The following is an 8,615-nucleotide window of genomic DNA, read 5'->3' as shown; positions in this document are numbered from 1 at the left end:
GCCCATGGATCCCAGCCCTGGGAGCCACCCCCCCGGGGGGAGGGGGGGCAACACGTAGCAATGATAAGGACAAAGCTTTTGACTTTGGGAAGTGGAGAGAAATCCCTGTCTCCTCTCCTCCCTTGTCCCCTCTTCCTTCCCCTACTTGTCCAATACACATTTACTCAGGAATAGGCCTGCCTCTGGCCCCGCTCTACATCATCTTACTAAGATCATTTTATGGCCTGGAGTAGTAATGGTTTAGAAATATTTTTTAAATGTTTTTAAGAAATCGGATTTTCTGGGGTGCCTGGGTGGCTCATTTGGTTAAGTGGCTGTCTTCTGCTCATGTCATGATCTCAGGGTCCTGGGATGGAGCCCCGTGTCGGACTCCCTGCTCAATGGGGAGCCTGCTTCTCCCTCTGCCCCTCCCCCCCCACTTGTGCCCACCCTCTCTCTCAAATAAGTGAATAAAATCTTTAAAAAAAAAAAGAAATCAAATTTTACTTTGTCAGCACGTATTTCTGGATTTGATGTTACCTCACAGTCAATTGTACTCAATTCATAAATGAAGAACCATCTTTCTTGGATCATCAGGGCAGTAGGAGATGTGCCGGTACTGTTAATTACTGAGTGATTAGTACCGGGGTAAATTACATCACTGGTGATGGTGTGGGAGAAGGTGGGCGGTGTCACATGGAGCATGAACTGGGGAGTCACAAAGACCTGCATTTGAATCCTCCATTATTTAGTTGCTGTGTGATCTTGGGCAAGCTATTTACCTTCCCTGACCTTGGTTTCCTATTCTGTAAAATGAATGATACTCCCGGCTTTAAACACAGAGAGCAAGAGTTAAATGTGAGTTGCCCCCAAGTTGCCCCAGGCCTCACCAGCCTAGAGGCAGGACATGGATCTTCTTTAGGAATAGTATACTAGTTTGCTCGGGCTGCCATAAAAAATACCACAGATGAGGTGGCTTAAACAGCAACAATTTATTTTCTTACAGTTAAGGGGGCTGGAAGTTCAAGATCAAGGTGCTGGCAGAGGCCTCTGGCCTTGCCTTGCAGATGGCTGTCTTCTTGCCTCTGTATGTACTGCCCGGTCCCCTGTGCGCCTGGCATCTCTTCCTCTCCTGGTAAGGCCACCAGTCTTGTTGGATTGGCACCCACCCTAACAGCCTCACTTTCACTTAGTCACCTCTTTAAAGGCTTCATCTCCGAATTCTGTCATACTGGGAGTCGGACCTCAACATATGAACTTGGAGGGATACAAGTCGGTCCATAAGAAGTAAGCACCTGTCTTTCACTGTCTTGCGCTCATTTGCATAATGCACAACCACAGCTCAGTATGAATCCCACAAGGCGTCTTACAGTTGCTCGGGGGTTTCAAGGGCTTCTACTCTTGCTCTGCCCAGGAAGCCACTTTGGGGTCCCCCTGCACCACTGCTCCTGCCGGAGCCCTCGGTGAGAGCACAAACGTCTGCACCCAGGGCGCCCTGCCTACCGCGGAGGGTGCCCAGGCCCTGCGGCACAGCCAGGCCCGCGCAGTGGGGAGAACGCCGCTCGCCCCGCTCCATGTCACAGCCCCGTCGCTGGGCCTCCAGCCAGGCTGCTTATCCCTCTGCGTCTCAGCATCCCTCATGAAAACAGCTGCTTCATCATCTGTCCGCCGCCTCTTGCCCTAGAGGGCTCCGAGAGTACAGAACCAAATGCCATGTTCCGTTCCCTACCCTCTTTCTCCACATCCGGCACTGGGCATGCCCACCCCCCTCCAGGTTCATTGACTTCCGGCGACCTTGCTCCTAGGTCGTGCACATGCTCGGACAAATCGGAACCCCCCTTCCAGTTTAGAGCAGGACTTCTTTACATAGAAACCCTTGCACTTTCCCCGCATGTTTCTTTAACAGGGGCGTGGACGGGCACAGTGCCAGTAGATTCTGATACAGCTCACTTTGCCACTTGGCATCTTGTAGTGGTTAAAAAGGGGGGGGCTCTGCGGGGCACCTGGGTGGCTCGGTTAAGCAACTGCCCTCGGCTCGGGTCATGATTCTGGAGTCCCAGGATCGAGTCCCGCGTCAGGCTCCCTGCTTGGCGGGGAGTCGGCTTTTCCCTCTGACCCTGTTCTCTCTCATGCTTACTCTCTCTCTCTCTCTCTCATTCTGTCTCTCTCAAATAAATAAATAAAATCTTTTAAAAAGGGTGGGGGGACTGCAGCTGGCTTGCCCTGGCTCCAATCCTGTTCTGTGACCTTGGGCCAAATCCTTCCCTTCCTTAAGCTTCAGTTTATAAGCTATAAAATATATAAAATAAGTCTAAGGAAAGTTCCTACTTTGTAGAATTATAGTAAGAGTTAATGGTAATACACAGAAAGAATGCATCCCCCTGCCTGGGAACATCATGATTATTATCATTCCCATCTAACACTCTCTGAATGGTAACTCTTCCAAGTAGTTCTTTCAGCAATTAGCTCATTGAATTCTCGAAGAATCCCAGGAGGGAGGTGCCATCCTGATCTCGATTTTATAGATGAGGAAATGGTGAAGTCAGTTACCCAGATGGCAGGTTAACAAGCCACACTATCAGGATTCAGTCCAGTTCGGTGTGACTCTGGACAGACTGTGCTCTAAGCACTGTACTCAGTAAATGGTATTTATTATGACTATAGTTATAATCAATCAGTCAACAGGTTTTATATAGATGTTAAGTGCACTTCAGTAGGTGGAGTGAGAAACACAAGGCTTTATAAGAAGCAGTGTTTTCTTTCAAGGATTTATAACCTCATTGGGATCTATAATCTCATTGACCTATGTATGTGAAACCAGAACTAAAATAACAAGGTGCTGTGTGCAGACAAAACGGAATGAAAGGGGCGCCTAGGTGGCTCAGTCGGTTACTCAATCAGCACTTGATTTTGGCTCATGTTGTGATCTCAGGTGAGATCTAGCCCTATGTCATGCTCCACGCTGAATGCGGAGTCTGCTTGAGATTCTCTCTCTCCGTCTCTGCCCCCCGCCCCGCATACACGCTCTCTAAAATAAATAAATAAATCTTTAATAAAATTAAATAAATCAATCAATCTTTAAAAAAAATTGTGGGAATGAAATACACTATGAGCCCATGGCCAACCACCATCGTCAAGGGAGGCTTCATGGAGAAGGTGGGCAGGATGCCTAGAACAAAGGAGCTTTGTACCTGTTTGATGGTTGAATAAATTAGGTAAGCATTGAAGGATTAAGTAGAACCTGGAGAAATTAGGACGAGGAAGGAAAGGCAAATAAACTGCCAAATTGGAGGAAATACCAATATTGTTTAGATTCATAACTTAGAGTGACCCGAAATGCATGATCCCCAGGTACATTCGAAGCGAGACTACTTCTGCCAGGCTCCCTAACCTCTTTAGCTTCAGGGCACATTGGGGTAAAGGAATGAAGCTTCTAGAAAATAGCAGCCAGTAGCCACAGAGCTGAGCCAACCCAGGCCTCACCAGCTGCCCGAGGACTGAAAGAAATAAGTATCTTGGTTCCAAGCGCTGTTCTAAAGAGCTTTAAAAAATACTTGGGGAGAATAGAAATGTACCGAGGCTTCTCAGTGTGTCTTTATGTAATTATAACCCGAAAAGTGTGTAAAAGCGATGAGCTACATGTTACCAAAGCAAACAGAGAAATTGTGCAATTAATTTGACATAAACCCAGTGATGAAGCCAGTCTAAGGGTTTAAAGATGAGACAGAAGAAAGCCGGCCACGATGAATGAAAACAAATGAAGACATCGTGGTGCTTGAGTTTCAACATTTGACCAGCAAAAGTCAAACAGTAATAATGACAATAAAAAGCGGTTTCATTCAGTGATGTCTAGCCACACAGAATGCTGGGAACTGGGTTTTATGTATGAAATGCTTTATTAGCACAGTCCACCTGAGACAGCAGGGTAACGCATGCATGGGCGGCAGCACATCAGCTCGTGCCTCCAAGGCTGTTTGAAAGAGGACATTCCATGCATTGTGCATGATTAGAAAATTGTAGCGGACATCAGGACACAGTGGTCTTACTTTTAGATCCAGGCAGAAGAGGTCCTGTCCAGGGACACATGGTTTTGAGGGTTCTGCTCTGGCCTTCCACAAACAACATCCCTCCTTATGGGGCAAGGAATTCATGGGGCCAAAGGGATGTGGAATCCAGCAGTCCCTTCCCCCACCTTGACCAAATGTCTTCCTTTTTGAGGGCTTCTGCAGACCTTGTCCACAAGGTCAAGGACAGCAGACTCCACCAATGGGGTGATAACCTCCAGCCATAAAGTGACCAAGGATCTGCTGCTCAAAGGGGCAGTCTGGGGTGTCCATACCCCTTGCATGAAAGCCCCTCATGATTAAGGACAGAGCTAGGATAGGAGGGGTGAGCAAGAGTCAGGGCCCAGGTCTCCCTATCCACCATGTTCCAACATGGTACTTTGGACAGTCTGACAATTCTAAATTCAAACCTGGCCCTCTTGGTCGTTATAATGGTACATATGTCAAGATGTACCACTTCTCAGATTGTCCATTTGGTTTATAACTTTAAAATATTTAAATATAAGGTATGTGGATCCCCTTGGTAGTCTTGCCCTGGGCCCCACAAATGTTGGTGGAGGGCCCAGGACATACAAAAGAGACTGATAGAAAGCAAAAAAGGACAAGGACATGGAAATTCTGAGTCCTTGGACCTTGGGCTAGGAAGTCCGTGGCATAAATACGTGTCTATGAGAGCTGGGTCTATCACCAACCCCATCCTCCTTCTCTTTCTTCTATCTGTTCTGAATAAATAATATTGACAATGGACAAAACCGAATTCTTCATGAAACGTCCCTTGAGAGTGAGATGGAATTTAAAAAGTCAATATTTTTATTTAAGTTCCTGGAGATTTGCTCATCATTTTTCAGTAAATATGTCAGCATAGAAAAGGCACACTTGCCAGCAGTATTTCTTTATCTTATTAAATGAACAAACAAAAAACCGTAGTAATTATTGCCGCACACAAAAATGGAAGGTCCAACAGGACAGAGATTTTTGTGTATTTTGTTCACTGAAATATCCCCCGTGTATAAACCCAGGGCCTGGTGCAGAGCAAATGTTCAACATCTATTTGTTGAACAAAATGAATTAATATGTGTATCTAGATTACTGCTGTAATTTGGGGGCCCATTTTCCACAGATAACTTACATTTAGGAGAGTCGCAAACGAGGCTCAGGCTTTCTATTCCAAGGAAAAGTCTTCTGTTAGTATAAGATTCTGTGCCCAAATGACAAAGGTTTCTTACATTTAAGGTTTGAGCAAATCTGGCTTCCCTCCAAGGAAGGTAAGGCTCTGCAATTCACAAAAGACTTTGCGCTTTGAGTATATGGTCTCCCACCAGCGGGAGAAGAGCTGCAGGACCACCTGTCTCCCATTTTAAAAATAACTTATGTGTCTGCAGCTTAATTATTTTAAAAGGCTCTTTTATATGTGATATTTCCCTTGATTAGCTCAACAACACAGGGAGATAGGCCAGTGATACTCTCTCCATTTTGTCAGAAGTTGGGTCCTTGAATCCTGGTCTACTGACCTACTCATCACCCCATGATGTATGCATGTAGTCAAAAATTTTTTTTTTTTAAAGATTTTATGTATTTATTTGACAGAGTGAGAGATAGCGAGAGCAGGAACACAAGCAGGGGGAGTGGGAGAGGGAGAAGCAGGCTTCCTGCAGAGCAGGGAGCCCGATGTGGGACTCGATCCCAGGACCCTGGGATCATGACCTGAGCCGAAGGCAGATGCTTAACGACTGAGCCACCCAGGCGCCCGCATGTAGTCAAAATTAATAGATTGCTCATTTATTGTTTATCAATGGAAAGATGTGTAAATGCAAAAAAAAAAAAAAAAAAAAAAAAAGCCAAGTTAAACAATTGTTTGTACTAAGTCAAATCACTTTCAGTTAAACATAAATATCCCAAAAATGTTTTCTAAATGTGTTACTTTTGTCTCGGCTTTGTGGGTGGTTCCTCATCTTCACTTTATCTTGCAAGCTTGAACAGAGGCTTTGTTGCTCTCCCTTAAAGCAAAGCGCTCACTACCACTATTTTCCTTGTGTTGAGAAAAATATTTTTTGACTTCTTGTTGTTTGCCATCTGAAATGAACCTCGTTTTAAGTATTTCCTATTTCCTGCACCCTAAGCAAATTACAGAAGAGACAAATTCACAAAAATGAAAGTCCACGAGCCAAAAATAAAAAGGATGTAGAATTATGGGAGGGAACATAATTTAAAAAGCATGCCCCCTGCTGGAGGCACGGTGACATGACATCTGGAAAGGAATAAAATTAGAACCAAAGAACCGTGCAGTCATATTGAAGGTCCAATCTGACACCCATAGGGCTCCATTATCATTTAAGGACCCCTAAAATTATAGGTCTTGCTGCCTGTTCAGATTAGTCCAGAAAATTCAGTTCAAGAGTAAGATAACTCACTATTGAGTCCTCTGTAGATAGAAAAGTCCATCTTAGACCAAGGGATTTTCTTTCACATATTATTTATGAGAACACTTTAGAAGCAAATAAAAAACTTACCTCTTGAAAATTTTTAAATAAACATTAGAAACAGAAAGCATACTAGTTGAAATATTGAAAAATATCAACTTCCCACTCTGCCTTCTGTAGCTGGCAAACTCCTATGCGTCTCTCAAGGCCCAGCTCACATGTCATCTTCTTTGAAAGCTTAATCGTACCCCCTTAAAGAGGATTAGCCATTTTCTTTTCTGTGCTCCTATAAATAAATTTTGCATTTATCATACTTTAGTTAAACCGTTTATGTATCTTGCTCCCCAAAGCAACTCCAGAGACATTAAAAAAGAACTACAAAAATATATAAAGTGTTCTCCTTACAACTGAATTTCACACAGTATTTTAGAAAATTATGGATTATTAGAACGAAAAAGTATCTGAGAGTTTATTAATTCAAATATACACCTTCTCCAAGCTTTCCCTCCCACCTTCATTATATAGATGGAGAAACAGAGTCAATCAAAATAAGATAGCTACACGTGTTCTCTCACCCAGGAATTAGCAAAGTAAGGCTATTATCCCTGTCTTTTGATTCCAATCAGTGTTCTTTCTGCTTCAACATAACCACCTCCTCTCTACATGATACCGCAATCATACATCCTGCCAAACTCTTCAGGGGTACTTAATTTCATGTCCTTGAATTTCCTAGAATTATATGCAGAATCTGTATGCATGTATATTAAGGTCTGCCTGTAAAAGAGAGGCCTTCCCTCTGTAAAGATTTATGCATGCATAATTCATGCATTCATTCAACAAATATTTGCCCAAAACACTATGTGCAATCCTCAACAAAATACAAGCAAACTGAAACCAGCAACATGTAAAAAGGATTATATATCATGACTAAGTGTGATTTTTTTTCCTAGGAATGCAAGATTGATGTAACATCTGAAAATCGGTCTTGTAATATACCATATTGCTATAATGAAAGTCAGAAAATTACATGATCCTCTTTTTGTAGACATTGACAAACTGATCCCAAAATTCATATGGACATTCAAGGGACCCACAATAGTCAAAACAATCCTGCAATAGAAGGACAAAATTGGAGAACTCAGACTTTGTCGTTTCAAAACCTAATACAAAACTACAATATGGACCTAGCATAAGGGTTGACAAAAGGATCGATGGAATAGGATTGAAAATCCAGAAATAAACCATCACACTTATGGTCAATTGATTTTTGACCAGGGTGCCAAGACCATTCATTGGAGAAAGGATAATCTCTTCAACAAATGGTACTGGAATAGTGGGATAACTGCACACAAAATAATGAATTTGGAGCCTCTACTTTACACCATATAAGAAAATTAACTCAAAATGGATCCAGGACTGAAATGAAAATGCTAAAACTATAAAACTTTAGGAAGAAAATACAGAAGTAAGTCTTTGTGACCTTGGATTAGGCAATGGCTTCTTAGGTACAACACCTAAATCACAAGTAATAAAAGGAAAATAAACAAATCGGACTTTGTATAAATTAAAATTTCTTGTGTTTCAAAGGACACCATCAAAAAAGTGAAGAGACAATCCATAGAATGGGAGAAAATATTTGCGAGCCATAAGGGGCTTATATCTAGAATATATCATAAAGGATTTGTATTTAGAATATATAAATACTTACAATTAAACAATAAGAACATAAATAACCAGTTTTAAAATGGACAAGGGATTTGAATAGGAATTTCTCCAAAAAAGATATGCAACTGGCCGATAAGAACATAAAACAGTACTCAACATCATTCGTTATTAAGGAAATACATATCAAAACCACAATGAGGGGTACCTGGATGACTCAGTCTGACGAGCATGTGACTCTTGATCTCGGGGTTTTGAGTTTGAGCCCCACATTGGGTGTAGAGATTACTTAAAAAATAAAAAAAAAAAGACACAGAGTGAGATACCACCTCATACCTGTATGGTGGGAAGAAGAAAGAGGAGGAGGAGGAGGGGAAGGGGAAGAAGAAGAAGGAGGAGGAGGAGAAGGAGAAGAAGAAGAAGAAGAAAGAAGAAGAAGAAGAAGAAGAAGAAGAAGAAGAAGAAGAAGAAGAAGAAGAAGAAGAAGAAG

This window comes from Phoca vitulina, unplaced genomic scaffold (assembly GCF_004348235.1).
Source record: "Phoca vitulina isolate PV1807 unplaced genomic scaffold, GSC_HSeal_1.0 scaffold37, whole genome shotgun sequence".
NCBI classification, from domain to species: domain Eukaryota; kingdom Metazoa; phylum Chordata; class Mammalia; order Carnivora; family Phocidae; genus Phoca; species Phoca vitulina.
Note: the sequence above shows the minus strand (reverse complement) of the source record.